Source organism: Pagrus major, chromosome 4 (assembly GCF_040436345.1).
Source record: "Pagrus major chromosome 4, Pma_NU_1.0".
NCBI classification, from domain to species: Eukaryota; Metazoa; Chordata; class Actinopteri; order Spariformes; family Sparidae; genus Pagrus; species Pagrus major.
Window position 1 is genome coordinate 28,699,170 of NC_133218.1, and position 8,060 is coordinate 28,707,229.

Genomic DNA, 8,060 nt, shown 5'->3' on the forward strand with positions numbered 1-8,060 from the left:
GAGCTCACTAAATCACCTACAGGTGGTGTTGGTGAGGAAACACCAGCTGCCCCTCAGCCTTTTCAATAATGAAACTTTTGATTCAGGCACCAAATTTCTAAGCACACGTAATTAGGATTTGCTCTTAAGGGACACAGCAAGTATTATGAAATATTAATGAGTGGAAACAAACTCATTAACTAAAGCTGGAGCATGGTAATCATGGTGATTCTGTTCGGCTTTGTAAAGGCCGTCTGTGGCATTAAAGCGGTCAGCGATGGGTTGGTCTGAGGAGCCAGAACTACTGCACAACTTTCAACGACGGTTTTCAACATCTGAACTTCAACTGAAGCTGCAACATTAAAAATCCCCCCACACACATCTGAACAGAAGATAATCCTAGTGAAACCAGCACCACATACAATCTAATTCTTGTCCCTTTGCTTATAGACCCCAGAATCACCATCCATCTGTGACTGTTGCATGTCTTGATGTCTCTACTCATGACTGAATTTGGAAGATTGTGTCTCCATAGCACAAGAACGAAACGTCTGATTTCTGCTCTTCACCTTTTAATTGAAAACAGTAAATTACGTGTCAGTATCTCACAGCTCATGTCGTCAAGCGTCCTTCACGCTGACTGAGACGATACAAACTCACTGATGTGAATTGTCAAAAGTAATTAGTGGGACTTCTGTGGGCGAACCTTTACGACATGTCTGAGGGACACTGCTTCAGATCAATAACATTGATCTTCTCTTCTGGTGTATCGATGTTAGTCTTATTGATGTGTGCCGACCTTTTGACCTCTTGTTCTTCTGACACATTACCATGGGACCCAATGGGATGTTCATCAGTTTCTAGCTGGGGCATCACTGAGGTTTTCACATTCACCTGGTTTGCTCATGCACTCACTGTATTCTCTCTGGGTGAGGGTGCAGCAGTGCATGCTGGGTTATGGGAACAGCGTGGGCAGGACACAGTCACACACCTCAGAGCGGATTCAGTCCTGCTCTGATGTCTCTGGCTGGAGCTGTTAGCGGAAGCTGCTGTGCCAGAACCAACTGTGGAAGAGGACACGGGAAATGAGGAGATGGGTCCGCTGAGCTATGTTATCACTGGCACTCGGACTGGAGAGGGTGTGTTTGTGTATGCATGTGTGTGTGTGTCTGTCGTTAGACTGGACGGACTGACAGACCGTCGATCCCCCCGCTGTATGCATGACTTGTCCCATTCTTCACCCAGCAACACTGTGTAAGCAGCAGCTCTCAGGGCCAGAGGAGAGTCACTGACAGGAAGTGTCGACCAGTTTGTATGAACAGGGCGGAGGGGAAAGAGACAGCCGCTGGTGGTGCGTTTGAGTTACTTTGAAAACTGAATTATGTTCATTAAACATTAATAGGAAACCCCTTTAGTTTACCCCTGTTTAGTTTAACAGGTAGACTGTTTTTCCAGTGAAGGGCTTTTAACAGATCCTTAAAGCATTAGTGAAACATTTATTAGCCATTAAAGGGGCAATGTCCAAGATATGGCCAGAATTTTAAAAAATAAACTAATATTAACTGAGTGTGAAGACACAACAGTGTTGACGCTATGTCAAAAACGTCTTTTTACTGTGCTGCAGAGATGTCTACTAATGTTAGCATGAAAACTAGCTACCCCCGGCTCATCCTGTCTCGTAATAACACTTTGTACCGCAAGAGGCGAAAGTCCGATTGTAATGCCTCATTCGTTTTCAGTTGTGAGATGTATGCATTTTACGACTTATCGCAGCTGTTTGCTTCATAAATAAACAAAATAAAAATCAAGAAATTAAATATTCTTATACCTAATCTTCAGACTAAAAACAAGCGCACACCTTCTGAATTCAAGTTTGTCTCTTTTGCCAAACTCAGATGAGCTTAATTGCGTTGTAAGTCATCATAAAACATATTTCATTCAAACTCAACACAAACAAAAATAAACTCGCCAACATAGTCTTGGTTTGTCTTTCCGCAATCACCTCTGATTTGATTGAAATAAATCCTCAATTCACAGAGTAAGATTTGCAGATATTCCAGCACTACGCTGTTTTCTCTTGGTTAACTGGTTCAAATCCCATGTACCCATCTTTTAACGCAGGCTACTTGTTACAAACGTCCCCAAACTAGCATAACTCCTGTGAAGTCACTTGAGTCATTTTCTCAGACTTACAAAGCTCCTACAGAGTCCAAGAAAGCATCAAACGCCTGTTTGCATTTACTTTATCACATGCAAGTCCAACAAGATCTAAAAAGAAACATGGCAAGCCGCCAATGTAGTCTTTAAAGGTCTTAAAATCTGTCTGCATCTGGTCTTTTTAGTTTTGTTAGGTGTGTTTGTTTGGGTGATTGTTTGGCACACTAAAAACCACACCAACACCTGGCATCCGTGGCAGGTTAAATGAAGCACATGTCCTGTTGAAGTTGTGTCTGTCTGGCTGCTGTCGGGGGCGACCTGCCAACATGTCTGAGTGTCTGAGGCCTCTGTGAGAAGAAAGGCTGGAAACCAGTGGAGAGAAGAGCAGAAGAGGAGAAGGAGCTCACACAAACAGATTTGATAAATATATAGATTGAAGAATAACTCTTCCAATTAGTGCATGTATTTTTAGAGGAAATCCTGCTTCACACGGCACTCGCTGCAGATATAATCTTCAATTACACACACACACATCGAGAACGAGCCATTCTCAATATAACCAGTGTCCCCAGGCGTTTCTACAGCACACAGCACCTTTCTAGCAAAGAATCGCCTCCACATGCACGGAGCTAAAAATAGAAACCCCGAGAATGAAATGAACATAAAAGCCGCAGGACGCTTCAGTTCATCTGACTTCTGTAGTTACAATGTTTTGAAACATTAACTTCCCTCAGGGAAATCACTTTCAAAGGCTCGACCTCAACGTGGATACAAAATGGTTAATGCACGAAACCAGTTCTGCTCCAGTACGCTGGTTTTGAGCTTTCAGTGACATTTCAAGTTATGGTGGAGGTTAGACGGTATTGGATTTTCTTTTTTGCTGGTATTTTAAGGTCTCTGCTGCTGAGATGTATTTATGTGTGGTGACTGAAGCAAAATGGAGACCTCAGCAGCAACACGTCTTTTTGTCCCGCAGCGTAGTGGTGTCCTGATTACAGCGGATCACCTACTGACCCCACTGTGAACAGTTTTAGAGATAAAGTACTGTAGTAAATACTGAAAACTGCCCATGTTTTTTTTTTTTTTTTTTTTTTGGAAACTGGGTAATGTGACCTCTGAATGTGTAGGATGCTAATCTGATGTGGCCCAGTGGTGCAACCTCCCAAAAGCCCAAGGCACTCTGCTCAGCTCAGCCCAACAACTTCGCTGCTTGTAGTGTAAATACTAGAATAAACTGAGAAAATCCTGTCTTGAATTTTGACTTATTTCTGTCTGACTGCAACAAGCTACTCTTTAAACTCCCCACAATCCTCAAAGATACAAATACATTCGTGAATCTGCAAAAAGATCCAGTCCAAACATATTTTAAAGCAGCAGTTCAGTATTTCTGGCAGACATTTAGATGATTAGATCAACACCACCTAAAGGGTAAAAAGGACTCTTAGTAGCACTCTAACAGTTTATATCTCGGCCCTGGCAGTAAATTCAGAAGTCTCTGCTGTCTTATTGACCTCATACTGATGACAGGACTTCTAGAGGTTACAGCACCACGCTAAGACAGAGTCCGGCACGTACACCCTCATAAAACCATGAGGGTGAGAGGCACAGATAAATAAGAGCGGTGTCATTCTTTTAGGGAAGTCTTGCCACTCGGCAGCCATCTTGGCTAACAAGACCAGACCCCAGAGAGCCATAACTGGTCTTTTCATGGTAACTGGGACATAAAAACTACATCGATTGAATCACCAGTCAAATATGATTAAAAACTGCTTTAAAAGTCCAGTGACGCTGCCCCAAAACACTTTTTCACAGGTTAAACTTCTACTGCGTATGTATGCGCAGGGTTTCACAACACTAACTTCTTTTACAGCATCTACCTGAGGTGACGTCCGCTCATCCCACAATAGCGCTGCAAAGAATGCAAAGTTTAATGCCTAATCCTACATAACCTCACCTTTCTTGGTAGTCCTGTGCATTAGCGTGATGTCCTCCTCTGCCATGCTTTTGATGTTGAACTATTCCTTTAAAATGATTCTGTTCAGACCTTAACTCTGCAGGTTCCTTATATAGTCATGAATATTTTAGATTATAGAGAAATATTCCGTGAATTGTAAGTTTTCAGGGGCTTTAATTTTTTTCCCTGACATGTAATGACAAACTCATTCTCACCGCCGTCACAAATAAGCGTGGAGGCACATTAATCAGTGTTTCCGTCACAGTGATCACAGCCGGTGAACGACTCAGTAATTATTCGTGTTTAAACTTCCTGGAGGATGGAGTGGTCCGATGAGTGTGACTGGCCAGTGGCAGCAGGTCTTATGATGCGTGAGGTGAAGTTATCAAAGCAGGAAGTACAGACTAGAATCAACAGCACACAGTCAGACACATACAGTACGCTGGCTCATTTCACCAACGTATTCTCTCCATTATAAGAGCCCATCTAGAACCAGGGGTAACGTAGGGACCGTGGGACTGGTCATGGTCTAATTAAGTTCTATAGGAGAAACCGGTTCATGGTAAAGATCAATTTAAAGGCCCCATCCAATAAAAAAAGTGTTGTTCTTATTGTGACATCACCTGTTTGAGCGAAACAACAGGCTAAAAGGACATTCCCTTTCCTTTTCAGTTTCTTGTGCACCGATTCGCTCAGCTGAAGAGCCAATCGGAGTGATTTCTCTCACTGACGGGCTGCGCCGCCAATTCTTTATGGGCCAACTAGTGTACTTCAGGGTGTGTCGGTACATTGTGACATCACTTTTGGGTGTGGTTACACATTTATCTGATATCATCGCGTTGGTGTCGCTCCAGGAGCATCATCGAAACTGACCTGAAGGCGACAGTGTCCACAGTTGGAGCAAGCTGTTGTGGCTGAATGGGTTTATTACAGGACTGTCACCCAGGGGAGAGGGGTTTGTGTCCTGTTTGGAACATATTGTTGTACTGTCCAGTTATTATTTTCCGTATTCAGGTTTCTGTTGCAGGTTGTTCAGGTTTAGGCAACAAAAACACTTGGTTAGGTTCAGGAAAAGATGGCTTGGGTGAAAACCAGACTGTGTCACAAAGTTAACGAGGTGTTTGAAAGGATAACGTCTTACATGTTCACTTTTATGGTCTATTTTTCTAAGTCACAAAGCCGTGACGTTTCAAAAACGTGATTGGTCTGTTGCAATGATGTGACCAGAAACACCAACACGGTGATTTCAGATCAAACTCATCAGGATGGCTGGATGGTGTCAGAGTTACAACAGAGCTGAAACATTCATTTTCAGCTTGATGTTACTGTGACTTACTCTTGAAATTTTGCAGATGTTTGCATCCAATCCAATTCTTTAAATCCAATTAGAAAACCTAATATTTATACACTAGGTAGCCACTCTTCCAATCAAAACTGTACACACTGCAGTATTTGAATAGAATAGAGGCTGCTTAAGTATAATTTAACTAAACAACTATAGAGTTTAAACATTTCTTGCACATGTTCTTCTTCTAAACGTACTGCACCAATAGCAACCGTTAAATAAGACAGCAAACAGAGAAATTATTGAAATCTGGTATATTTTCAAGTCATATATTATACAAAACTCTTTGTTACATTGTGTTTAGATCAGCTCTACAGACATTATTATGACAATGTGTCCTCCCAGACTCACATTAGTGTAGAAACGCTCTACAAGTACAAACATACGGTTTAGAAAAATACAGTTTTACGATCATCGTCATTAAAAAGCATTAACATATCTCGCACGTTAGCAGAAAATGAGAAAAGAGTTAGTTTCATTTCAGCACAGCTTAATAAGATGTTTGTGTGACAACCTCAAACAAACTGAACAGCAAAGAGAGAAGGCAAAGGAAGACCAACCAGCCACTAGACAGCCACTACTGTTTCCATTCAGTGTTAGTACTGAACCATACAGACTGCTGTAGTAATAGTCAAAACATCTACATCACCTATATCAGACTTATTTCTACTTTTCTTTGTCACAATATTCACTAGATCGTCGTCAGTCTAATCTAGCCGCCAGATATGAACTCCTCGTGTATGTGGGTGATAGTCTAAGGGTTAAATTCTCTTGCTCGGATCGTTAAAGAGAGAAGTCTGTGTGTTAAACCGTGTAGATGTCGTTAATGCCACATAACCACAAAATCGAAGCCTTCAGATTGGATGGACTGGTTAGCTGCTGAAGCTAGAGCACGTTGTTACGTTCAAAGGCTGCTTAATCAAAGTGCATTTTCAACGGCAGGCGTACACACGTGGATGAAAACCCTCGTTGTGTGTGTGTGTGCGTGTGTGTGTGTGTGTTTGTGCGTGTGTGTGTGAAAGCTGGACATTGTTATTTATTCTTGAACTATAACACTGAAACTTTCATGACCTGTAATGTGCAAATCCTCCAATCAAATGGCGACAATGTAAACAATTTTCCTCACACTCTTAGCAGGTCGTACACGTCCACAGTAAACTGATTAAACCAGAGATTCAATGCACATCAGAGACATTTGTTTGTTTGACGCTTAGCACCGCTCAGATATGCAGTTCACTGTGACTTATAGCAGCTTTGGGTCGGTCAGCAACAGAAACATTTGCTGGAATAGCAGTAATGAAATGTATCAGGAGCCGATATGATGCTCATAAGTGATTAAAATGCTCGAGTAAATCAACATTTCAGTGGTTCAAAGGGGCACTGCATCGGGACCATGTGAACATCTTCTGCTGCCAGCCACGAAAACAGATAAAACAGTCAAGCCTGAAACAGTCTTACCTAATCCACTGAGCCATATCAGGTATATTATTATAAAAACACATTGGATGACTATGGCAACATGTGGATCCAGGCCAGCAGCACATCAGGAATGTGCACAACTCATTTATCATATGAACCAACAGCACTGGACTAAAACACCTCATTTTCCTCGCTCGAAGTAGGCAAAAGTTTTACTGATACATACAGTTATAAGTATGAATAACTTCTTCAGTCAGCTGTCAACCTCTCAGTGTGTTGTGCTTGGCCTTGATTTGGCAAAATAAAGAGTTTAAGGCACAGCAATGGTTCGATAAATCTCCTTGCAATATTTTTTAAACTACATCCAAAGTCAGAGAGACACACTTTGAACTGCATCTGCCTTCTTCCTCGTCTCTTAAACTGACAAGATTTGGTGGCACAAGCCAAAATGTCGACGTGAAACCACAGTGGTCAGACTTTTTGGATCACTGGCCTCCAGCTTGAAGGCAAGATAGAGACATAACGAACTCTTTAGTTAATCAAAAGCATGTTTGAAAGGTGGAAAGGAAGTTGTACTTTAAAATTTCTGTTAAAAAGAAAATAATAAAAGCTTAACTGTAAACAGCAAGAGCAACTAATTAAACTATATGTTGAAATATGAACAGTAACACAACCAAAAGAAAATCGAAGCAATGTATGTGTAACATAACTGCTATTACAGTGGTTTGTGGTGATGATTGTAATCTTTAAATTACATGAAACCACACTCCAAAAAATAAATTGCCAAAAAAAAGTGCCTTTAAGTATTTTATCTCCATGTAAATGTTCCAGGTAATTCTGTTACATAAGTTTCCGTTTTTTTGTTTTTTTTTATCATGTTGAGTCAATGCGGATAAATTAAACGACTTAGTCTGATTAAATTAATGACATATAAAGTTAAGGGAACATACTGTTTATGTAATCACACATCTGGTTATTTAATCTATAGACGTTGACTCAACATGATAGAAAAACTTTGTATTAAATGTGACCCTTTACATTAAACTTACATGTGATTAAAATACTTAGAGTCAGCCTTAGATTCCATAATATATCCCGCTGATTCAGCCAGTTGCAATGTTGGAAATTATAAACTTTTAAGTTTTATATGTTAGTTTTGCAGGACTGCAAATATTTCACCTGTCTGAGTTGGCCACTTTTCCGAGC